The sequence below is a fragment of the Pan troglodytes genome, chromosome 13 (assembly GCF_028858775.2).
Source record: "Pan troglodytes isolate AG18354 chromosome 13, NHGRI_mPanTro3-v2.0_pri, whole genome shotgun sequence".
Taxonomy (NCBI): Eukaryota; Metazoa; Chordata; class Mammalia; order Primates; family Hominidae; genus Pan; species Pan troglodytes.
The window spans coordinates 115,311,277-115,337,894 of NC_072411.2; the positions used below are offsets into that span (position 1 = coordinate 115,311,277).

General features: G+C 35.7%; 1 protein-coding gene and 1 long non-coding RNA gene across 51 annotated transcripts in view; one reads left to right on the top strand and one right to left on the bottom strand.

The window, feature by feature from the left end:
* LOC129143328 (uncharacterized) overlaps nt 1–1,594 on the top strand; it is a 56,387-nt gene extending 54,793 nt beyond the window's left edge. The window contains exon 5 of the long non-coding RNA XR_008546685.2: nt 1,393–1,594. This is a non-coding gene — a long non-coding RNA (uncharacterized LOC129143328). The remainder of the gene's footprint in view (nt 1–1,392) is intronic.
* Nucleotides 1–26,618, bottom strand: part of IKZF2 (IKAROS family zinc finger 2) — a 152,985-nt gene that overhangs the window by 70,578 nt on the left and 55,789 nt on the right. The window lies entirely within an intron of this gene.

The following is a 26,618-nucleotide window of genomic DNA, read 5'->3' on the forward strand; positions in this document are numbered from 1 at the left end:
CAGTAAAATCCTGATAGTTTTTCAAATAATATGGAAAACACAGGACATATTTTAACTATGCTTAATTATGGGAAAGAGATGTCCATTATTAAGAGATCAAGTTAAGTTTTAAATGGCATTATCTTTAACTACACAGCAAAATTAAATTAAGGAATAGAATCCTGAAGAATAGCTTTTAGAGATAGAAAACTTAGCTTCTTCCTTTACATATTAAAACTCCTGTTACTACTTACATCTAATATATAAAGAGTATGGACTTGGGAAGTCACTGGATTGTATTCCAGGATCAGGGAATTCACTGATTTTCAGGATACCCTCTTCCCATCATCACTTTCCCATAATAACAGAAAAACAAATAAGCAAATCAATTTATCAAATACCAATTTATAGAGTACAGTATTCACACTAGACACTGTTAAGTATTGGATCTATAGGACTAGACAAGACAGGCTTATAGTCTGGTTGGGGATACAGACAAACCTAACAAGGTAAGCAGTTCTCAGACAAGGACAGTACAGAATGCCACATGGGAGCACGGTCTCAGTGCAAAATACACTGTTTGAGAGGAACTAAAAGGAAAAGACAGGAGAGTCAACGACGGTGTCCAGGTCTCTCAAAATAATACTGCTGGAAAAGAAAGGTTTAAGGCCCTTAAAGGTTAAAATCCAGGGCCAATGGGGCCACAGGAATTTATTATTCTGTGGGCTAGTTTTGTGAAATTGGTAGCAATGGAAGGAACAAATGAACAGAGAGGGAAAAGTACTAACATTTAGTGAAGGTGCATTTAGTTGGGCGTCCTTCAACAATAGCCATTTAATTACCAAACAAATCTTTCCAGTAAGTATTAGGTTCATTTTATACAAAAGGAAGCTGAGGATCAGGACCACATCACAATGTTGAATAATACTGTGTGTCTGAACCAGCCAAATACCCTCATAATGTATATCACTGGCTATAAAAGAAACCAAGTTGGGGGAAAATGCTTCTACAAATATGGGAATTCAAAGTCTTTTTCCATTAATGGGGCTATTTATATTTTACTAGATACTATACAAACAAATATTTATTAGTAACTGATATCTGAATATTACGGAATAAAATATACAACATTTAAAAACACAAGCTCATTTACTAAGTAATAGGCAAACAAGTGAAATGCAACAAAATAAACAGAAAAATGCAAAGAATCTGCAGAGAAAAGGAATTGAATGTAACGAGTGAGTTTAAGAACTGGGTTTTACTCCCGGTTTCAAGGTGATAAAATGTGAGTGTTCATTCCTTCACTCAACAAATATTTATGGGGTAAGACTTTTGTACCGGACACACTGCTAAGCACTAAAGATACAGTAACAATCAAGCCATAGTCCTAACTTCATATTCTGTTTATATTAGGTGGAGACAAGAAGAGATCACAATCCCACTGCAAGTGTCTGTCTGTGTGGAAGGAGAAGTATAAAGGCACAGAATTGGGAAGAAGCAAGGCTCAAAGCAATTCACTTAAATTCCTGAACTAAGGACTTGTAGCCCTACCATATATCCCTTTATCAGAAAGCAGAATATTTACTGTTGAAAATACATGTCAGTATCAACTGGTAGTTCTCACTAATACTTCCTAGCCTGTTTCCATGACAAATATAAACAAAATTATATAATTGTCTTTTTTCACTATGACCGTAGCCCTACAATGCAAGCAAAACCTAAAAATATTAAAATGAAGCACACACATACACACACACAATTTTTGAATGAAAACCTAACATGAAACCTCTTCAACCCATTATATTCACCATCATTAGATACAAGATCGCTACGACAAGTAATAGAACATTGGTCAAAAATAATAGCTTGGTTAAAATTTCTACATGCTGATAATAGTTGCAAGCTTTCACTATGTTGCCATATTATCAGTCTTAATGAAATTAACTTGTCAGTTCTGTTTTGAAACAGTGAATTCTCGCCCAGCATGACAGGGGTAATATTAAAATATCTTTTCTCTTCCCAATCAAATCAGCTAACGATGAAATATAAGAAAGGAGTAACTCGGAAATTTCTGTCACTAATTGGTCAAAAAAAAGATTAGTTTTCAGATTCCTTTCGTTTTTTTTTTTTTCTGTTTCTACTGATGATCTCCCTAAATGTTACTAGTCAGCTAATTCTTTTCTTTAAAAACTCATTTTGTTGCCAGCAAATATATTGAGTAAAACTCACTGAAAATACACAGTGTTATACAATAGTAAGGAATAATACAGTAGACAGTCTACAATCTGCAGATTTTATTATCATTATCGCTCACTGGGTATTGAACTTATCCCTGTAGTGGAATAATGTCACCAAGCAGCTCATTCAAAGATAGACAAGGCAAAGATACCTTTCTACATACTGACTTTAGTTACAAACTTTTATAAGCCTTAGTGAATTTCAGCACTCTTGAAAGTAAGTCTGTTAAGAGAAAGGACCATATTTATTTGTTTCCCCATTTATAGGGCACATTATCAAGCCTTGCATATTAGGTACATTAAACTTTATATTTTTCTAGTGTTTTATTTTAAGCTTTTGCTGAAAACTGTTAAACACAGCAACTCAATAAAAATTAAGTATGGCCTAGAAGAAGAAATAAAAATTCAACGAAAATGACACATGAACACGAAATCTAAGGCACTGGAACCCATTCAGTTAGAGACTGAATTTATGCTGTTTTATAAATTTTATTCTGCTTAAGCTGCTTCAATACTCTCAAATGATGGTCAATCAATGTTTCCCTTTTTCATTCATTTAATAATGCATAAATTCAGTAAATATTCAGACAGAATACTTATCCAGTATAAGTACAGTATTGTCTCGGATGCAAGAAGGCAGAAGGTTTACAGGAATAGATGTAAATATTTTACTTAAAAACCTTAAGGTCTACTTAATACGTCATAAGTCCATATTCTTTGTGATTTGGGGGAAGTGGAAAATGAAGACTGTTTTCCACTCCTTGAAAAACATCACAAATAAAAGTTAATACGAGGAGCTAATATAGTTAATCTGGTACTAGAAACTGAGATACAATAAACCAATCACTGAACTAGAAGTAAGATTCCTAGGTTCTACTGCTGGTTAGTGATGGAGTTCAGTGAGTAAGAGTGGAGGTGAATGTTAGTGTCTCAGTTTCCCAATAAGTAACCAGAAATAAACTAACTCCATATTTACCACAGAAGAAGTATACAAAAATTAAACAGAAAACACTGCCAGGAAAATATTAAACAAGTGATAGTAATCCATTATTGACATGATCTATGTTTCATAAACATAAAAATGTTTTAGAGTATGACAGTTATTCAAATGCTTAATAGCATGTTACACCTTGGAAAGATGTAACACTACAAGAAAAACAACAGAAAAATCAATGTACACTTCACCTTTCCAAAATGTAAAGCATATATTAAACAAATAAAATGAAAATCAGGGAAGTGAAAGCCATGTTAACTTCCAACGAATCAGAAGTCCATAAAAACTTATAAATAACATAATTTTTGTTTTCTTTGAGATGGAGTCTTGCTCTGTCGCCGGGGCTGGAGTGCAGTGGCACAATCTTGGCTCACTGCAACCTCCACATCTCTAAATAACCTAAATTTTAAAAATTCAGAATGATGTGAAGAATTATCTCTAAAGTAACATCCAGAAGTAGAAAAAGATAAATTTCCATTTCACAATCCCTGGGATCCAGAAACTTGTACCTATTTGACTCAGCTCCTATAATCACATTTCCCTGGTCCCTTGAATGTATTTTACTATCCTCTCAAACTGAGAAAAGTGACAATATTCATTATTTTGTTGCAAATATCCAGAGCACTGATTTAAATATCATACAAATGAAAAAGAGTGAAAAGAAAAAACTTTGAAGAGACACATCCATCTCTGACTAAAAACATGAACAGAGTAGCAGTATTTTGCCCTTTACTTTTTAACCCCGTATAAAACTAAGTCAAGGAAAATATATTATTCTGACATGTTTATAACTATTATATAAAATCAACTATCACCTAACTACAGGAATGTGCTCTGAGAAATGTGTCCTTAGCTGTGAACACTATCAAGTGTACATCACAAATCTAGATAGGATAGCCTACTTCATACCTAGGCCGTATGGTATATATTGCCTGTTGATCCTAAGCTACAAACCTGCATAGCATGTTACTGTACTGAATACGTAGGCAATTGTAACCCAATGGTATCTATATATACACAGAAAATGTACCTTAAAAATACCCTATTTATAATATTATGGCATCACCGCTGTATATGTTGTATATGTGGTCTATCATTGAAAAGTTATCAGGCATGCACATGACTGTACATACTTATGTCAAATATTAAAATCCAGATGGAACATTAGTTAGAATAACAAAAGCCTAACAAAACTCTTAAATCCAATCAATGGATTATGCTTACATACATATTTTTTAGAAGACTGACATTGCATTACCACATAGAAGCTGTGATTCAAATTTCACTAAGAATCTAGATTCTGTTCTGTACTTTGGTCTTTGCCAAGTTTTGCTAGAGTAATAGAATGCCAAATTTTCTGCAATTATTTCATTTAGGAAAAAACCTTCTCTTAAACATTCTATAAAAATTTGATTCATCAAACCTTATTAATATGATGATGAATTTATTACAATTGTATTTAAATCGTTATTAAACGTAAGCCTAAATTATTCAGGCTAGACAGACAAGCATGGATCCTGAAAAGGCGGTTTGTTTTCTTAAAACTAACTTCCAGTTATTTCAGATTTCAACTATGTGTGTACTTTTCTAGAAGACAATTCTAAAGTGGCTTTCAAACTGTTCCTTGGCTATACACTATACAGATACTGAGACAGTCTCAATAAAAGAGAAATGCTGAAGTCTATACTACCTTATTTCATTCAGTTAAAGTTTTGTTCTGTTCTGCTGGCTTAATATGGCCTTATCATTGTTTCAACACATGTCCCATTCCCATTTATTAACATTAAATATGAAATAGTAAATCTCACTGGGAAAAGTTTTCTAAAAGCTAATCGCTGCTTTAGAGAAACAATCTATTGGCACATGCTGTCTGTGTTTATGTTCATTAGCAAATTGGCCATTGCAATACTTCAAATTAGGGTATCAGCTGAAATATTAGGTTGATGCCAAAGTAACTGTGGTTTTTGCCATAATATTTAAAATGAACCAAGAAATAAATACAAATTCCAAGTATTTTCAAGTTATACTCAGTAGAAAAAATATATATCGTATCCTATATTTGAGTTCCCCCAATGTGGATGTTGTCATAATGTCATTAGTAGAAGTTTATTTTTTAAAGTGACAGTTTGCTCCAAGTGTCACCTAAATAAATATTATTTATCAACTCTCATTTGAAAATCTGAATACAAGTATTAATTTTCTGAGGTCACATAGAAGTTTTCTTTTAACGAAACTAGAATCCTCAAAGGAAACATTTGATTAATTTTTCATTAATTGATATATGCTGACATAATAACCATTAAGTAGTTTATATTAAACACACCCAGTGTATTTTAACCATCCTCATTTGGGTGAGAAATGAAGATAAAATATTTTCATGTGACCTCTATCTTGATATTATACAAGCACTGACATTCAAACTAAAGAATATGGAAAGAAGATTTTTGATTTTTCTCTGCCTGGGAATAATATTATCAAAGAACTCATAAAATAATCATAAGCAAATACTAAGAATACACCACCACCACACTCTACCAAATTTAGGTTAATGGCACATAGCAAAGAGCAGAGCAGATAAGGCATCACAGAAATTCATATACAAATTTAAAACACACAGACACACTAATGACTATGTTTTTAAATCACTAATTGTAAAAAAAAAATAATGTTTTCCCAACGCTTTCCTACACATCATTTAAACTAAACAGGATTTTTTTTAAACAGGCAGGGAAAAAAGTGAACGGAAGTAAACTTCATGAAACCCCATTACAAAACTAATGCTTTTCCTAGGGATAAAGTCATATGCACCATCACCTAGTTTTCCACTAGAAAAAAAAAATAGAAAACTCTTTTTCTAGAAATTCCATTTATTCTAAAACACTGAAACAAAACTACTATATAATCTCATTTTCTAAAATAATAAACACAAAATTCCTAAACATGTAATATAAACAAGAGAAGAATAAGACAGAGAACTATTTAAACACAAATAATGTATAGTAGGCATAGAATCCTAACACAAAAATTAAACATGGTGGTTTGCGATACAGTTATACTGATACAACATCTATCGATCTATCTTCAGCAGTTGTACTTTATTTAAATTAAATGAAATATGTATGTGAAGTGCTTTTTAACTCCAAAGTTAAATTCATATATTCACTGCTAGTTATTATAATATTTTTGGAATTAAATGTTTAATATAGAAAAGAGAATAAATGAGATATTGTCATTTCCCTATACTTAATACCATGGAATAATTATTTATCTTCAATTGTTTAGGATAAATTATGATATTTTAATTTAAAAGAAGCTTGAGAGATGTCCAACTTCCAAATTCTACATCCAAATTCTACAATTCACTATTAAGAAATGAAAGTCCAGCTACTCCGGAGGCTGAGGCAGGAGAAGGGCGTGAACCCAGGAGGCGGAGCTTGCGTGAGCGGAGATCATGCCACTGCACTCCAGCCTGGGCGACAAAGCCAGACTCTGTCTCCAAAAAAAAGAAATAAATAAAAGAAATAAAAGTATATGAACTTAGTGAATCTGAAGACATACAACTAATATACAAATCATTTCAAGGAAAATTTTGGTTTCCTCAGAATAAAAGATTGTTACACACAGGTACAAGTTTACCAAAAGGACTGTGGAATATCTTTATGCAAGCTGCTTAATAATTATCCATCTTATATATATGAAATTCACTGAATCTGGTATAGAGAAGGCTTATTTTAAGGATTTTCTAGTGACTTAATTCTACACTTACAGAATTCTAACACCAAATGAATATGATAATAGTGAACAAATAAGTGTATTAATGTGTCACTTGTTTAAATCAGTGGTTCTTAAAATGTATCCATGAAAAGCACAAGTGTTACAGATATTAAATTGTAGTATTCCATAGCTCAAGTAAAATAATACTAGTCTTTTTTCCATCACAGAAAAATGAATTTCTTGAACTTTCTGTATTTAAATTTTCTCTAATAATTTATATTAAACCACTGCCACGAACTACCTCTTATCTATAGTGAATGCTGTCAATCAACAAAATGAATGAAAATAGTAAGTAAGTATGAACTATAAAAATGGGAAACAATCTTAACATCTTTGCAATTTGTTTTTAAAATTTTTTTAATTGACCTTTGGGCTTCCAGTTCTGATATTATTCTATGTACTTTTTTTTTTTTTTTTTTTTTGAGACAGAGTCTTGCTCTCTCGCCCAGGCTGGAGTGCAGTGGTGCAATTTCGGCTCACTGCAAGCTCCACCTCCCAGGTTCACGCCATTCTCCTGCCCCAGCCTCCCAAGTAGCTGGGACTACAGGTGCCCGCCACCATGTCCGGCTAATTTTTGTGTATTTTTAGTAGAGACGGGGTTTCACCGTGTTAGCCAGGATGGTCTCGATCTCCTGACCTCGTGATCCACCCTCCTCGGCCTCCCAAAGTACTGGGATTACAGGTGTGAGCCACCGCACCCGGCCTATTCTATGTACTTATTTTTTTTAATTATGTTTACGTTAGTTTGGAAGATAAAATTCTATCTATATTTCTCTCTAAAATCTAGTTTTGTTTAATCTATAACACAAGTGGGTTAGAGTAGAAGATTGCATATTCCTTTCCGTCTTAAGAGCTTTATGATCCTACTAAGGATCCCACTGATAAATGCACATATTCCTGTATCCTCAACTCTTCAAGTGTAAACAGATTATGTGGCCTTTAAAAAAAACAATTCATGAATACAAAGATTTATGTTTTGCTATATTATTTTAGAAGGGTAGAGAAATTGGCTGAAATTGCTAAGAAAACTTAAAAATGTAGACAGTAATATTTTATCTTCTGTTGAAAATGTTAAAAATGTACTTTCTATTTTTAATAAAGGTTTTTCTTCCCTTTTCTTAATATTAAATTAATTCTCAATTCACAGCAACAATTACTATATTCTTTCCAGAAACAAAATCAGTATCCTACAGAGGTTATGAGAAACTCTTTTCTTTATGAGTTATATTATAATGTAACTCATACCTAAACAGTTTATTTAGTTCAGAGTTTTGAAATCTTCCATCTCAATAGATCTTCACACTAGAATATGAAGTAGGTGCTATTATTATCCCCAGTAAACGTACAAGAAAACTGAATCGCAGAAAACAGAATTATTTGAGCAAAATCACACAGCTAATAAGTAAGTTGAAGAGCAGGGCTTAGGTTTTGTTTTTTGCTTTGCCCTCTAAATACTGTGTTTCTTCATCCCTTTGAAAAGTGAGTCCAAAAGGGTAATTTTACATTTTAGTGAAATAGAGTGAGTGGCTACCTAATTCTGACAGTTCTCATTTATCTGTCTCATTAGCATGGACAGACCAGATGGACAACCCACCATATAGAAAGAAATTCTGCTGTCATTTCCTGCCAAACCAAAGTGATTCTTCTCTCCCATGTTAACCAACTGTGTTCACAACCAAACTGCTCTCTGAGTTTTCTGTTTCCAAACCTATGAGAAACAATAGCGGCATGGTGAGTACTAACTTCTGATATGTCAGGTTGATATGACAATAGTACTAGCCCATCATTGTGACGTTAAATCTATTGAAAAATAAACCTTGAATACAGCATTTGTTGTTGCTGCTATTGTTGTTGCTGTCTAATTTTCTCTTTTTTGTTGAGGGAGAAGGGGGAGAAGGTCTATAAAGAAGAGTCTTGGTTGGGTGTCGTGGCTCATGCCTGTAGTCCCAACAGTTTGGGAAGCTGGGTAGATCACTTGAGCCCACTGGTTCAAGACCAGCCTGGGCAACATAGTGGGATCCCATCTATACAAAAAATTTAAAATGTAGCCAGGTGTGGTAGTGTGTGTTTGTAGTCCCAACTACTTGGGGGACTGGGACAGGAGTATTGCTTCAGCCCAGGAGTTCAAGGCTGGAGTAAGCCATGATTGTGCCACTGTACTGAAGCCTAGGTGACACAATAGAAAAGAAAAAAGAAGGAAAGGAAAGGAAGAAAGAAGGAAGGAAGGAAGGAAGGAAGGAAGGAAGGAAGGAAGGAAGGAAAGGAGGGAGGGAGGAAGGAAGGGAAGGAGGGAGGGGGAGAGAGAAAAAAAGAAAGAGAGAGAGAGAAGAAAGGAAGGAAGGCAGGAAGGGAGGGAGGGAAGGAAGGAGAAAGGGGAGAGAGAGAGACAGAGAAAGAGAAAAGAAAAGAAAAGATCTCCATCTATAAACCATCTCCATAAATTTCTTGTATACTACCAAGAGAGAAAGCTTGTGCTGTCCCACCACAGTTGGGCAGGATACATTTGCCAGCCCAAGTAAAAATATGATTAAAATAGGCAAAGCTTGTCATCTCCTGATTTTTACTTTCTCTATGTTTTCCTAGCAGCAACTTCCATTTTTCCCAAAGTGCTACCCACCTTAAGGCATCTAATTAGTGCCCACTGTTTTTCCACCCTCCAGTTTGATGCCCAGCTTTCTATGACATACCCTAAATGAACCACACTTTGTATTTGCTTTCCTATCACCTGCCCCCAATCAAAATTCATTTTTCATTTCTCCTATCACCTGGAACCCTGCCAAAAGCTTTTTAGGAAACCAATTACCTAATCTGATAAACTGCTGAGCAATATTTAGCAAGAAATTTGACTAATACTTAAAAACACATGTACCCAATTCCAGTTCCCACAACTTACAACTACAAAGTTCAAAGGAACAAAAGAAATAAAAACACTCTCCTAAGAGAAAAAGAGATAAGCCTGAGCTTCTATTTACCCTGAAGTATATATATAAAAAATCTATATAGAGATAGATAGATAGATAGATATGGATATCTTGTCATATTCTGTTATAATGTGATAATATGGAAAGGGAGATTCTTTTGCCCACCCATAATTTACAAATACTGTGTCAGTGAACTTCTAAAGTTGGAAATTACTTTAAAATAATTTGGGAGGGAAAGTATTTTGGGATATGGAGGCACAAAGGTTCATTAAATATCTACTTCTCTATATATCCAAATTTTCAACATTAAAGGAAAGAGAAAACGAGGAGAACAAATCAATCAATGAATGGGGGAGCAACAGTTATGAAACTGCAACTATTATAATTCAGAAAACTTTGAAAATGGTTGAAATAGAAAATAAGTGAAAAAACCCTCTAATAATGTATGACAGTAAGAGACATGGGTAAAATGCAAGTGATTAAGACTAGTTCAAAATAAATGAGAACTAAATGTTCAGAAAAGACTTTTAAATATTTTCTTACAACTAGTAAATTTTCATGTATCTAGTGAATATTTTTAAAGGAACAACATTAATCTTTAAATCACTGACAAATTTAAGATAAAGGACATGGGCTAGCCATGGCAAGAAATGGTTTAATGATACCACACATATCACTGACTCAAAATCCTAACTAATTCTAATAGGTTTGACAATTGCAACACATATGGAAGGAAAAAAAAGGCTATTTACTAAGCTCCTTCTCTAATCCATTTAATAAGGGATGAAATGTTTGGCACCATCTTGACCTATTGTTAAATTAGTCCTAATCATTAAATATCCCTTTCATAAAGAAAAAAAAATTTGGTGTTAGGTTGAGTTTTTTTAGTATAAATCTATTACAACTAATAAAAAAGCAATTAGAGTTTCTATTTATATGTCCAACATGTATTAAGTTAGGTCTGTGAAGGCCTAGAGTCTAGGAAGATGAGTAAGGCCCATGAGGGTCAAGTGGAAACATACCAGGCCTGGGAAGAGTATAGGAGGTAGTTCAGAAAGACTTACAGCATATAGAGCTAGCCAGTGGTTATCCCAGCAATCAACAAACTGGAGCATGGCCCAAAGGTAGGTACACTGAAATCAGGATATTAGCCAGAACAGAAGAAAAAAAAAAAAGAATAGGTATGTAAGTATGTCATTAGTAGATTCAATTAAATCCAGTATCTATAATATCCTCCAAGTAGATGCAGGACAGGTGATTGGCAATGATCCAAAACAAAGTCACAGAAGTAATTCACTCTTTTAAACATTTATTGAACTACAATGAGCTCAAAGTCCAATATAGACAGAAAGTCAACAAATAATGAGAATATGGCATGATGAGTGCACTAATAGATGCGTGGACTCAGGTATAAGGAGAAGATATAAAAGAGGGGATGATCAAAGAAGTTTGGGTAGGCTGGGGAAGGTTTCTCAAAGAAGATGACTGAATTCCACCTTGAAACATGAAGAGGACTTCACCAGTCACACTTGGTGGGAAGATATCCCAGAAGGGGGAATAACATGTGCGAATGCAATGGAGTATGAAAAATGGAATGATCATCAGGTACCAGTCATGGGGAAAGTGGGTTTTCAGGGCAAGAAACTCAAGACCCTGAGAGCAAACCATAAAATCATGCCCTGAGGAACCGAGGTACCAAGGTCAGACCAGAACTGACATTAAATGTGACTGTGTACTAAACTAGTGAGCTACTACACCCCTCCTAATATCCTCTGGGGGTAGGGTCCAGAATCTGAGTCCATTAACGATATTCAATTGTAAAGGTCAGAGGTCTGGCTGCAAAGTCAGGGAGGTCCTTAAATAAGTTTTAATAAGAACTAAACTAGTTATATTTTAATAAGAACTTTATAGACCTAAAGAAAGGTCTCTGAAGAGCAAGTGGGACTCATGATCAAGTTAAAGGCAAGTGAGGCTGACTACAAGTTACCCAATAGTGATGAAATATCTAGGATTTTGATAACATGTCAAACAGAAATTTTTCTAGTTTTGTTCTATACATTGTTATGTGCTATATGTTAAAACAGTTTTTCATGAAATCAAGCAGCAATAAATGTATACTTAAGGCTTGCAATAGAAAAACTATTGTGCTAAGTTTGAGGAATAAAAATAACGATAAAGAATGATCCTTACTCTCAAGAAGTTTACAGCCAAATTAAGGAAATAAAACAGCTATCTAGAAATATGAGCAAATATAAAAGGTACAGCAAATGTCAATAGGTCCCTTCTTTTATAAACCAATGTACTTTTTACTAGCTTATCCTGTGATGTTATATTAATGCAAGAAATAATATTTATAATGATAAAAACATAGATAAAAGGAAGAAAAGGTACACTTGCACAAAAGAATCTGTGCTAATGTTAGCAATGAAGCAAACCCTCTGACTAAGTCAACTTTAAAACTCTAAGTTTATTGGATTTAGAACTTAACACATATATAGTCAATATCCCATATCATTCAAATTACTCAAGGCACTCAGTATACAGAATATGAAGAAATATTTAGATCATCGGAACTTGCCTATTATAAAGCAAGGGTTAAAAATACTCTTCTTCAAAGTTTGGTGAGTGTGTGAGTAAGAAACACCTGCTGTCAACTCCATAGAGATAGCAAAAAGACTCATAAATTTCACTGACAATTTTTTTGGATGGGGTTTCAGCTAATTCACTTATTACATCCATAAACACTGGAGACATTTCACTACTTTTGACAGTTCAAGTTTTCCTTCTAAAATATAATTTCAGAGGAGAAATGTTGCTTTGGTTTGCAGGGTTTTTAACAATTCATTTAGAGGTCCAGAAAAGCATTTTATATTTCTTTTCCTTCATATGTCTGCTTATTTGATGGTAATTTTATACCTCTGAGACAACAAAATGACTTTTTAAACCTTCAGTTAAAATGAGCCATATAGTTGAAAAGTCTATTAAAAACTATAGCCAGAAAGTAAGACATGCTAAAATTAAACACTACTTTAAGTAATGAAAACACTCTGCTTTTGCAATGTTTGAAGTTCAAATAACTTCTATAAGTTCTAGTGCAGGCATCCCCAAACCCCAGGCCAGGGACCAGTAGGAACCAGTAGGAAACTGGTCACATAGCAGGAGGTGAGCTCCATCTGTATTTACAGCACTTCCCATCTCTCATACTGCTGCTTGAGCTCCACCTCCTGTCAGATCAGCTACGGCACTAGATTCTCATAGGACGGCGAACCCTTTTTTTTTTTTTTTTTTTTTTTGAGACGGAGTTTCGCTCTTGTTGCCCAGGCTGGAGTGCAATGGCGCAATCTTGGCTCACCACAACCTCTGCCTCCCAGTTTCAAGCGATTCTCCTGCCTCAGCCTAGCTGGGATTACAGACATGCGCCACCACGCCAGGCTAACTTTTTTTTTTTTTTTTTTTTTTTGTATTTTTAGTAGAGATGGAGTTTCTCCATGTTGGTCAGGCTGGTCTCAAACTCTCAACCTCAGGTGATCCGCCCACCTCGGCCTCCCAAAGTACTAGGATTACAAGTGTGAACCACTGCGCCCAGCCTCAGATGGCGAACTTTATTGTGAACTGCACATGCCAGAGATCTAGGTTGTGTGCTCCTTATGAGAATCAAACGCCTGATGATCTGTCACTGTCTCCCATCATCCCCAGACTATCTGGGACTATCTAGTTGCAGGAAAACAAGCTTAGGACTCCACTGATTCTACATTATGATGAGTTATAGAATTATTTCATTATATATAACAATGTAGTAATAGTAATAAAGTGCACAATAAATGTAATGCTCTTGAATCATCCTGAAACCATCCCCCACTAACCCCCAGGCTGTGGAAAAATTGTCTTCCACAAAACCAGTACCTGGTGCCAAAAAGGTTGGGGATAGAATACAGATTATTTGGAGTAAGTCAGGCCTCAGTTTAAATACCCAAACTGACACTTGTCACCTGCCAATTATTCAAGTACACCTGTCTAAACTACAGTAAAGTGAGCATATGATGTGGAATTCAACCACCTTGATTTTGCATCCCAAACCTGTCACTTACCAGCTGTATATCACAGAGCATATTAGTCAGCCTCAGTTTCCCTAGAATGCTTCCCTGGCTTAGAAATTTGAGATAATAACTTTCCAGGGAAGTTTTAAGGAGTAAATTGTATAGACTGTATGAAAGTACCTCACACAGTACCTAACATATAGGGATACTCAATAAATAATAGTTCTGTTCCTCACTACAAAAGATTCTCCTAAACTACAGTTTACTCACAGCAATGTTAATTTCATTCTTATGGTCAGTGTTAGAAAAGTGCTTAGTAATCATTTTTATTATGGCTTTGGGGTAAGGAAATGAACATATATGAAATCTTACAGAAGTAACAAGGTCTACAAAAAGGTTTCTGAAAAAAATCATAAGATGATAAAATATATCTATGTCACTCTAAAAAAGAAATTGAAAAAAAAAAAACATGTTCCTTCAACTCTCCCTTTCTTAAGTATTTTCTGTTACTATTAAGTCCCAATATCAGGTGATGAGCATTATCTGAAGGCCTTTTACACATGAAAAAATATTATCATGCCTTCTCTAATCTGAAAGAATAAAATAACATTAAGCCCTGTTGAAGTTGTATTTTGTAACCTTTAGAGCCCATCACATACTTACAACTCTCTTTGCTCATGTAGTATCCCTTTGCATTGGATGTCCTCATTTGTCCTCATTTTCTAGCTTTCATGATTCAAGGTCCAGTTTCAATGTGATTTCCTAAAAGAATATCCCTTTCTGACCAATTTTGGTGAAATTAATGGCTCCTAACAGAATAGTGAATCTACACCGCAAATATAATTTAACTGTCACTTCTATTACACTGTACGCTATGACCCAAGAACAATTTTATTCATCTCTGCATTCCAGGCACTTAACACAGTGGCTGGCACACAATAATGTTCAAAAAATATTTACAGAATCAAGTTGAATTCTTTCCCAAGTCATCTTTCTCTTTTAAAACACTTAGAAACACTTAGAAACAGATGATGTTGAAAGCAATTTTTAGTAAGCATTTTTAAAATCGAAAGGTGAGCTCCTTCTTTTATTAAAAGGCACTAAAGAGCAATTAAATATTTTTCAAATTATGTATGTTTTTAAACAAAAAGCCTTTTGGACACATGTTCTTATTATGAGCCAAATTTGCCAGCAAGGCAAATGACACTATTGACATCTTAGGGTATAAATGGCTTATATATTAACATACCAACACTAAATATATTAATGTATTTCAATATGATTCATTTAAACATGGCTTTGTTTAAAAAATCTAGTTAGGACTTTATTCACCATGATCTTATTCCAGAAACTATTTTTAAAGTTTCATTTATAAATGCAGTAAAATTAGAGTTTATTCATCAACTCATGAGAGTTGGCAGTGCTGGTTTCACCATGGTGTAATAAAAGAATGAGAGAGTGGATATCTACTCAGCGAAGGTGTTGCAGCATTAATGATAGGGAAACTGACCTGAGAAAAACACCTGAAACCCATAACATAATCTGTAGAATGAAGGAGGCAACATGATGTTGGGTCAGCCTGCCAGACAATGCATGCACTCTATTTAAGAACTATCGCATCCTGCTGTATAACCTCTTTATGTTTTGCTATACATACAGAAGAGCAGGTCTCCTTTCTCGATTATCCTTAAGGAGGTTGCAGCCTTGTTAATGATAGGTGTCAAGATCTCCAAAAGAGATGGACTTTACTCACTGGAAAATGTTGAGACTTTCCGGGATCACTCTGGCCAAGTTCTTAAACTTGAGAAGGTGGTGATTAAAAGTTAGCAAGTGGTTCTGCAGTGGTGAGACGTGGGGTAAAGAATAATTGCTAACCCAAACTGAGGGCAACACCAAATGCTAACTTCACCAAATTAAAGAAAACAAAACTGCTTAGTATAGGAATCATTACTCCACTAAAAACATAAATTACTTGGACTTGGAAAAAAACTTTTGAATTTTCACCTAAAACACTGTACTAGTGAACCTTATGTTCAGCAATATTCAACAATACTTCTTGGTATTCAAATATAACTCCATGTGAGCATGTAGAATCCAGGGAAAGAATCTCTGGAATGCTGTAACTGTTTGAATAGTTCATATCCTGCAAATACCTACATCCAAAAAGAAAAAAGAGTTGGAAGAAAGCTGCAAATGTTACTAATTTACCAGTACTAAATACCAACAAAATATAGTTTTAACAATGCAAAATAATATATGATATGATGTATGATTTACAAAAAACAGACTAAAATAAGCTCTAAATTTCTGTGGACAAGATGAATGTGTGTGGCTGAAGGGAAGCAAAAGTGATCCTGATCCCATGGTATTAAGGTAGTTCAGGTGAGATGATTATTTTTCACACATAAACACTAGCCCAGAAACTCACCTTTACTGCATATCCCTAAAGATGTCCAGAGATTGCTAGGCTTCCTCAGCAACGACTACAGGGACTAGGAACTCTTTCAGAGAGACCCTCTACTCTCCAGCCTCCAAACAGTCAGGCACCAGTCCAGCAGCCCTTGGCTGTGCTCAAGCAAAGAATTTTAGGAATGGGTAAAGGAATGGCACATTCCCTAGAGAGTTTAGTGTGGAATGGGAGTGGAGGGGGGAGGAAAAGAGGGCACCCTTCACATCCCTGTCAATCAACTATTATTAACTATTATGCTGATGGAATGGAATCTAACGTTATACTGGCTAAGACTGGCTTTCCTCCAGGTTCAACACTATTGCCAAAAAACAGACTGTGGTTTTATTAAGTGATCTGGCCTTTGCTCCATAAAGATCTCTCTGTTAATGCAATAGGGAGAATATCAATATAATATTCTCTAATATATACTTACTCTGTTCTGAATAAAACACCTTCCACAATACCAGTACACTTAAAGTGGTAATCTTAGGTTTTGAAACAAAAGGTAGGGGAAGTCAAATCAGTGGAAAACCTGAGCAAATCAAAGGTCTTGATATGCAATGTATAGTAAAATTGACCCAAGCAGAGCAGAGGAAAAAAAATGCTAATTTAAACACTGCCTGTTGCTGTATTTGACTCATTATTTCTGTGGGAACTTTGATTTGCATAAAGGCATGGCAGATCTTAAGAGGCAGCAAACATTTACTCATGTCACTAATCACATTTATAATTCAGAAAGTTCCTCACACGTACGCATAAAATTCAAAATCCTGATTTTAATACTTTGTAGTTCTGAGGATGAAAATGCAACTCATTTAAAAAGAAAAAGTTGTTTTATTTACATTAGTGTGTGTGTATATATGTATATACACATGTGAAATGACTATCCATTACTAATTTATTTTTTAATTATACTTTAAGTTCTAGGGTACATGTGCACAACATGCAGGTTTGTTACATATGTATACATGTGCCATGTTGGTGTGCTGCACCCGTTAACTCATCATTTACATTAGGTATATCTCCTAACGCTATCCCTCTCCCCTCCCCACTCCCCGCACCCCATGACAGGCCCCAGTGTGTGATGTTCCCCACCCTGTGTACAAGTGTTCTCATTGTTCAGTTCCCACCTATGAGTGAGAACATGCGGTGTTTGGTTTTCTGTCCTTGCGATAGTTTGCTCATAATGATGGTTTCCAGCTTCATCCATGTCCCTACAAAGGACGTGAACTCATCCTTTTTCGTGGCTGCATAGTATTTATTCCATGGTGTATATGTGCCACATTTTCTTAATCCAGTCTATCACTGATGGACATTTGGGTTGGTTCCAAGTCTTTGCTATTGTGAATAGTGCCTCAATAAACACACGTGTGCATGTGTCTTTATAGCAGCATGATTTATAATCCTTTGGGTATATACCCAGTAATGGGATGGCTGGGTCAAATGATATTTCTAGTTCTAGATCCCTGCGGAATTGCCACACTGTCTTCCACAATGGTTGAACTAGTTTACAGTCCCAGCAACAGTGTAAAAGTGTTCCCATTTCTCCACATCCTCTCCAGCACCTGCTGTTTCCTGACTTGTTAATGATCGCCATTCTAACTGGTGTGAGATGGTATCTCATTGTGGTTTTGATTTGCATTTCTCTGATGGCCAGTGATGATGAGCATTTTTCCATGTGTCTGTCAGCTACATAAATGTCTTCTTTTGAGAAGTGTCTGTTCATATCCTTTGCCCACTTTTTGATGGGGTTGTTTGATTTTTTTCTTGTAAATTTGTTTAAGTTCTTTGTAGATTCTGGAAATACTAAGTATTAATTTATATCCTATTTCATTCCAAGGCTGATATTTAAAAACAGCTTTAAAAATAATTTTCCTGGCCTGGCACAGTGGCTCACACCTGTAATCTTAGCAATTTGAAAGGCTGAGGCAGGGGGATCATTTGAAGTCAAGAGTTTGAAACCAGCCTGGCCAACATGGTGAAACCCCCTCTCTAGTAAAAACATAAAAATTAGCCAGTCATGGTGGTGGGCGGCTGTAATCACACTACTTGGGAATCTGAGGCAGGAGAATTGCTTGAACCCAGAAGGCGGAGGTTGCAGTGAGCCAAGATTGCGCCACTGCACTCCAGTCTGGGCAACAGAGCGAGACTCTTGTCTCAAAATAAATAAATAAATAAAGTTCATTTTACCAAAATTAATAACAACAATAATGGAAGATATTTATTAGGTGCTAATTACTTGTCAAGAATTAAACTGAGTTTCACAAACATTATCTAATGTTACCTTCAAAGAACCCAGTGAAATAAGTAATATATCCCCACCTATAAGTGAGGACACTAAGTCTTAAAAAACTGTTTGGTAGCTTTGGTTCTCTGCTGCATTGTAAGGGAAACCATAATTGCACTACTCTGCAGGAGCATCCTGGCTCTCGAATCCTTTGGCTAAGACATTTTGATTAAGACTCATCTTGATTTGAGATTCTAGGAATGACTCTCAAGCTTCATCTGTTCAAAACAGAGCTCTTCATTTCCCCAAGTCAGTAAGTGACATCACTATTCACCAGGCTACTTAAGCCAAACACTAGCAGTCACTCCTTAGACCTCTTTTTCCCTCACATGCCGCTTCCAATCCATCAGCAAGTCCAACAGGCTCTACTTACAAAAGACCACTTCTCACCACCCCCACTGCTCCTGCTCCAGTTGGATCCACCACCATCTTTCACACAAATCACTTTCACGCAGACCTTCTCACTTCAGCACAGGCCTCTTCACTTTTGTGCAGGCCTCCTCACAGGGCACCTTGCTTGCAGTCCTCTCCCTTTGTCCACTCTCCACACGGGACCCAGATAATTTATGAAATATATGATCACCCCCTACAGATCTCTCCCCTCTTTCAGACCACTGTAACCAAACCAAACTGGTACTCTTGCTGTTCCTCAAGTACACCAAATATGCAAAGTGTCACAATTCCCAAGAATGATTCTAACTAGAAAATCCACTGCTTTTGTAATAGAACATTTTTGGCTGACAGATCATGGGCCAAAAATTTAACCTCCACTCTCCAGCCCCAATCTGGTTTGTAACCATGTACATGCATGGCAACCCTTATTCTGTTAGGGGGAGAAGGAGGAGGAAATTGGGAGAATTCTGTAAGGGGGAGAAGGGTTAGTAAAAGGTAAGTATAGAGAAAAAAGTACAGCCTAGCATCTGTTCTTCGTTGGACTCCTTGCCTGAGATTAAATGCTTACAGTAAAGGAATGACAGCCAAAAAATGATGGAACTGAAATGAAATTCTGGAAAAAAGATTATGACCAGAAATTGATCAAGAGACACTTCCTGATACTCTGGGCACTAGCAGAGCTTCTTTAAGGCCCAGACAATACAATATCACGCACAGCTGGGGAGAGACCTCCTGCCAAAACACCCAGAAGCATCCTTGACTCAAGCACTGATTTTCTCCTGATAGGAAGTAACAACAAAGGGTCTTTGCCAATGGACCTCCTGAGCTGTGGATGCAAACATTTGGGAACTAGGGGAGAAATGTGGGCAGTGTGTTAGTGACAGCTGAGAGAATGGTCTCTGGACATATGTGAGGTGACAGTGGATTCCTAGAGGGTCACAGGAACATGGTGAAGAAGGTGAATTTATATGAATCAGGCCAGTGCGGCCAGTAGTAGAGAGTCAGAACTATCTCAATCTGCTCACTAAAGTATATGTGTCTTTATGCAGAAGTCAAGGCTGGTAAGGTCTGTAAACATCTTGGTTCTGCCTTTAGGTTAAGTCCAATTTTGTTTCTTTTCCTCTAACATTTCTAAAGGAGACTAAACAAACATGGTCTTTTCTGTCACTAACTCCAGGCTCACTTACTTTGGCATTCACATTTCTATTTGATGCTTTGACTATACACAGACAGACAGAAGACAATTATACAATAAAATGGTTTTATATCATACTCTTTTCACCAAAAAACAAGCCAATTTAAAAACTAAGGTTCTTTAAAAATTGCAGATGTAATGAATTAAGGTAAGATGAAGTCGTACTAGAGTAGGGTGAGCCCTTAATCTATTGTGACTGGTGTCCTTACAAAAAGGGAAAGTTTAGACAGAGACATGCATACGGGGTGAATGCTGTGAACATGAAGGCAAAGATGAGGGTGATGCAGATATAAGCCAGGAACACCAAGGAATATCAGCAGCCATCAGTAGCCAGGAGAGAGGGACATAGCAGATTCTCCCTCACAGCCCTCACATGAAACCAATACTGCTTACACCTTGATCTCAGACTTCCAGCCTCCAGAACTGTGAGGCAATAAACTTCTGTTGTTTAAGCCACCCAGTCTGTGGTAGTTCGTTACAGCAAACCAAGGAAATTAATACAGGCTCAGATGAGATATATTTTAGGAACCAGAAAGGAGATGCAGAAGTGATTGGGACACTACAGCAAGAACATTTTGAAGTCCTTCAGAGGAAAGGAAAGGTGCCAGAGGACCAGAGACGGGCTAGTTTTACGATTTTTAAAGGCAAAGGATGTGAATTTTGTCAATCTAAGATAAATACGCTTACAATGAACCCATTAAAATTGGAAGGTAAGTGTTTGTGTAACAACTTTTTAAAAAGTATGATCCAATATGGGTTCACTAAAAATATTTTTATTGTTGATGGAATTATTAAACTGGTAGTTTAAAAATGTGGACTTTGTTCATTCTGAACTTAATTCCATATCTGAAGAAAGCTCTCATAATGTTCTTGAGGTCGAAATGGAGAAATATGTAGGAAATAATATGAGAGGTACATTCATAACAGGTTGAACAACCACACCCAAACAGTATTGATTAATGACAAGATGTTAACTTGAAAACAGAGCTCAGGTTGTGTGCCATAGGGCTATTTTCACAAGATTGAAAAGAAACTTGCAAGGCATGTTTATCAAACCTGTGCATGACACACAGCTGACAAGGATAACTGATCCCCTCAATGGCTGAGTTTTGATTCCAGAAATCATCCGTCTGAAGAAGAAAGGAATTAGAGATGTTAACCAAGAGAAAAACAACAGGGAAAGGTAGATATGAGATCAAGGCTGGATTTATGAAAGATGTGGGATCAAAGTAGCTTATGCAGAAAAGATGTGAAAACTTAATAAAAGAAAGAATATTCTATTTCTCTGTGTAACTGTCACTCTAGTGCTAATATATTTTACTTAATTATTGCTGGTCCTCTCCATGGCCACTAGCTTCCCCATTTCTTCCCTTACATTTTCCAATCCATTCTGTGAAAGAGAGTATAAGCTGTGTGTGTGTGTGTGCATGTGTGTGTGTGTGTGTATGTGTGTGTGTACTCATACTATTTTTATTTAATTTATTTACTTATTATTTTTTGTTTATTATATTTTTATTAATTTATCTATTTTATTTATTATACTAGTATTTGTATACATACACATACTATTTTTGAGACAGGGTCTCACTCTGTTGCCCAGGCTGGAGTGCAGTAGCACAATCAAGGCTCACTGCAGCCTCGACTTCCTGGGTTTAAGTGATCTTCCCTCCTCAGTCTCCTGAGTAGCTGGAACCACATGTGCACACCACCACACCTAGCTAATTTAAAATAATTATTTTGTAGAGATGAGATCTCCCTATGTTGCCCAGACTAGTTTTGAACTTCGAGACTAAAGCAATTCTCCTGCCTTGGCCTCCCAAAATGCTGAGATTACAGTGTGAGCCACTGTGCCTGGCCTATAAGCTATCTTTTATAAACTGTAACCATAATAACCTCTACCATTTCAATGTATAGTTATGGTCATATTTAAATTTTTACTTCAAATATAGCTGGCTAGAGTTCTCACTTGCCCCAGAACTTCAGTCTACATACCATGCCACGCAGAGAGTTGGTAAACCATAATTAATCTGCTATTCACAAGGCTACTGGTCTTTTATCACCCAAAAGTGTTAGTCCCCCCTGCGATGGTACCATCCCGCCGCCCTGTTCGAGCCACAGTGATGATCCTGTTTCCTTTGGTGCCCAGCTCAGTCAAGGGTGCTATACTTCTGTGTTTGCAACTACCATTACCAGCTGTTCTTCCCTAAGGTACTAACTACACTGATGACAGCATATACAAAATTTTCTATCATCAGCCCCATGAGTTCAAAAGGGCTTCTCTTGAATGTTGGTTGCCAGGTGGGGTACCCCTTTCTGTCCTCAATGTAACTTCATTTCAGGAATCTCATTGCCTTTTCCAGAGACTGGGATTGAGTCAGTGCCACACAGCTCTATGTCAGCAGAGACTAGGTATTAGTTCTTTCTCTCCCAGAAGGTACTGGACATCTTGTGTAAACTGATCTCCTCCCCGGGAACCAGCTTTACAGAGCAGAATACAAGTGCATTCTCAGGGAGTGGCAGACTTTTATTAATGAAGTCAGAAAGTTTTCTGCTCTATGACAATGATTGTGTACCTGCTCTATATTTGCTAAACTAAGAAAGTTATTCAAGTAATACAGAAGATAAGCACTTCTAGATTTAAATATCTGCTCTTCTCCCCACCCAACACCTAAAAAAATCATAAATCAAATTCTACCAAGTCAGTGTTCAACACTATTTCAATAGTTGTTTGTTGCTTTTAGGATAAAAATCCAAAATTCTTCCCCAAATCCTCAAAAAAAAAAAAGTATATTACATGGCTCCTTCTCACCTCTCCAGATACATCATGAGCCACTCCATCTCCCTCCATAGCAGGCTCACAGGCCTTCTTTCAGTTCTTTGGTGAACATATTATAAAAGCCAACTTTCTCCTGCTGCGGGGCCTTTGCACATATACACTGGTCTCTCATACTCTACTGCTATCTGAGTAGCCCCCACTCCTTACCTCCTCTATAGTTTAAATTTCACTTACTCTAAATCGTCAATATAAACTAAGGACCCGATGTTCTTTTTAATTATAATGTCCTATTATTTTTATTTTACAGCATCTAATATAAATTATTACATACTTATATATGTGCTTACATTTTTAATGTCTTCTTTCACACTGTAAGCTCTATAAGGATAGAGCCTTGTCTGTTTTGTTCACTGCTGTAGAGCAAGCTTAGTGCCTGACCCAAAGTAAGCCTCAAGAAATATTTTATTAGATAATTGAAGGAATAACTAGAAATACCCAATAACAGAACCACTGGCTTTATTGTCTTGGAAGAAATCTTCATTGTAAATCGCATGCTTTGCACAAAGGTTTCCTAAGTTGGGAAGAAAGATCAACTACATGACCTTGAACTTTCTAGTTCGGGAACTAATACATTATAAGACATAAGCTGCTATGTGGATTCTAAGAAGAGAAGGTCATTCTTATTTGGGAAGTTAGTAAAAGTTTCAAGGAGGAATTACTTGAAATATAATCGAGATACAACTTAGAGGAAATGTTTGATTTGAAACTGCACGAGAGAGAACTTCAGAGATGTGAACATGTGAAAAGGGAAACATAAAAAGGTAAATGAGAACATCTTGTGTGAAAAGGTAAACCTGAGTTCATCTGAGAAAGGTATGGATTAACAGGTTAAGCAGACATGGTAAAGTGAGTTGATAAAAAGTTTGAACTGGGTTCAAATTTCCATCTCTTAGGGGAATGATAAAATTAGGGAGATTCATCTGACTATGCTGAGTATGTCAGAAGGATAAGTAGCTAGAGGTAAAGAGTAACTAAGGGGCTACTAATCTACCATAACAGCTATGAAGCTTGGAGTAAAGATAGGGTGATATCAACGTATTTAACAATTCTATAAATTGGCAACAGCAGAGAGGCTGCAGTTCCCACAAGCAATAGCAAGAGAGAGCTGGCAAGAGACTACCATAGCTTCAGGGGCCCATGTAAGTACTATTTGCTGGTGTACCAGCACTGACACCAGGGTACCATCTTTCCTGGAAGAATCTGAGACCCCCCTAGCCTGGGACAGAACATCCATGAGCACACTGAGACTGAGATGCGCAGGCTGGGACACAGGCCGGTTAGCCAGTTGACAGCATATTAAGCAGGGTACCCACAAAGCTCTTGGGATGAATGGAGTACAGGTACTCAATGGACTTGAGGAAAAGTCTCTTTCTCAAACCTGTACAAAAGCATTTTAATATTTTAGCAACCAGTATAATCATATCTGTAAGTGCTGGGTGAATATCAGCCACAGGTAAAGAAAGGCTAGATAATATGTGGACTGGCAAGAGGAGAGAGGACAGAATCAAAAGAAATCTTAACGGAAAAAGAACAAGATACCAGATGACAGACTAGGAGAAGCAAAGAATATTAAGTAATCTGATTCCAAGATTTCAAGTCTGAAGAACCATATAGGGGAAAGTGTTATATTAATGACAGACATAAGGTATTTTGGAAACAGAATAAATTTGAGTGAAGTGGTATATGAGAATTATGAGTTTTTAAATTATTTACTTGAAAATGTTATTCATAGTTGTTCATAAACATCCATAAAGGCAACTAAAAGTACAAACCTTAAGTTCAGATCTGAACTCAAAGTTACAGACTTTGGGGAAAACTATGCAAATGTCAGTATAAATGTGATAATGGTAAATAAACTCTTTAAGTAAGTGAACATTAAAATGAATCCTGAATAAATGTGCATATAGATAGCTTTCTTTTAGGATAAAGTAAATTAAAATTGGCCAAAACATATCATTAAATTAAAAATTAGAATGTTATAAAATATACTAAATAAATCATTTTTAAATATCCAAGATTCATTTTAAAACGTGATCCCCAAACTGGGGTGCATATTAGACTCTTTGGGTAACTTTTACCATCATACTGGTGGTTGACCAATTAGATGGGAATCACTGAATTAAAATAGTCTGTAAAATGAACATATGTAAAGTCAAATGTCTTAGAAAAAAATTTGAATAATCTTCAATGAAGAGCTTTAAAAAATAAAGATTTATCTAGACACTGAAAAGAGTTTAAACATAGAAGAATCAAAAATTTAAAACCATGCATATGTTATTTAACCACAGGTATACCGTAAACATTTTAAAGACTAAAATATGTTTTTGTAAAAATATGTCTTTCAAATTTTTTAAATCTAGTTTTACTGAAGTTTCTTATGGTAGAAATGTGTGTTAATGAAAAGTTGAACAAATTAACATTTCTGTTCATGCTAAGAAGCACACTTCACTATTTCACTAGAACTAAAGAAAAATAAGTTATTGTTAAGTATTTCTGCAGAAGCAAAATTCAGGGAAAATTCCTAATTTGGTATTTCTAGCTCATCTAAGGATATTGTTTCTATCTACTAAAGAGGTAATTATAGATATTTGAAATCAAATTTAAGTAGTATGACTTGGAGAAAAAAAAATTCCCATTTGTAGTATCTTTAACAATAATTGATAGTCATAAGTAACCCATCTCTCGGTTACAGTAACCGCTAAATATTATACAGCTTATGAGAAGGTAACCCAGAAGATATGTCCAAAAGAGCCTAGAAGAGGTACTGGAGAAGAGGGTATAGCTGAAGTCTCAAAAAAATAGCACCCATTCACTAAGGATATGTTACTTGATCAAGAGAGCATCATACTCTAAACTTGATGCGAATTTCACATGAAAGAAACTTAATAGCCAGAGAATAGGAAATATTGACTCTAAAAATGTCTTAGAATGTCTAAGAATAGCAAATCAAGCATGGCCCCACCAAAATAAAGCTGCTAACTATATGTAAAAACTTTGTTTTCTATTCTTTTTCTGATTATGAAAGTAACAATGCCTCATTATATAAAAACGGGAATTTACAGAGATATTTAAACCAGTACCTAAACCTACCCCTATTTTTAACATTTTAGCATGTTTCTTTTCAAAAAAAGTTGAGATTTTATCTATCGATAAACAGATAATGTATGGATGTATATATAATATACTATAAAGTATTTACCTCTCTATAATAACCTAAGCATTTCCATGTCATTAAGAAATTCTTCAACAGCATAATTTTTAAGACTATATATACTTCAGCTTATGGAATAACCGTGATTTACCTAAGCACTGTACCGAAAGTAATTTCCAATAATAATACTCCAGTGTCTACTTTTGTGGATAAATCTGTCTGCATTTCTAACAGGTTTCTTAAAATTGAAGTCTTAAAGAAGGCATTATTAGGTGAAAAGAGAGGCAAGCGCATTATAAAGTTCGCATATATAAAACTCCCGTCCAAAATGAGGTGTCAATTTAAACTTGCATGAGTACTGTGTC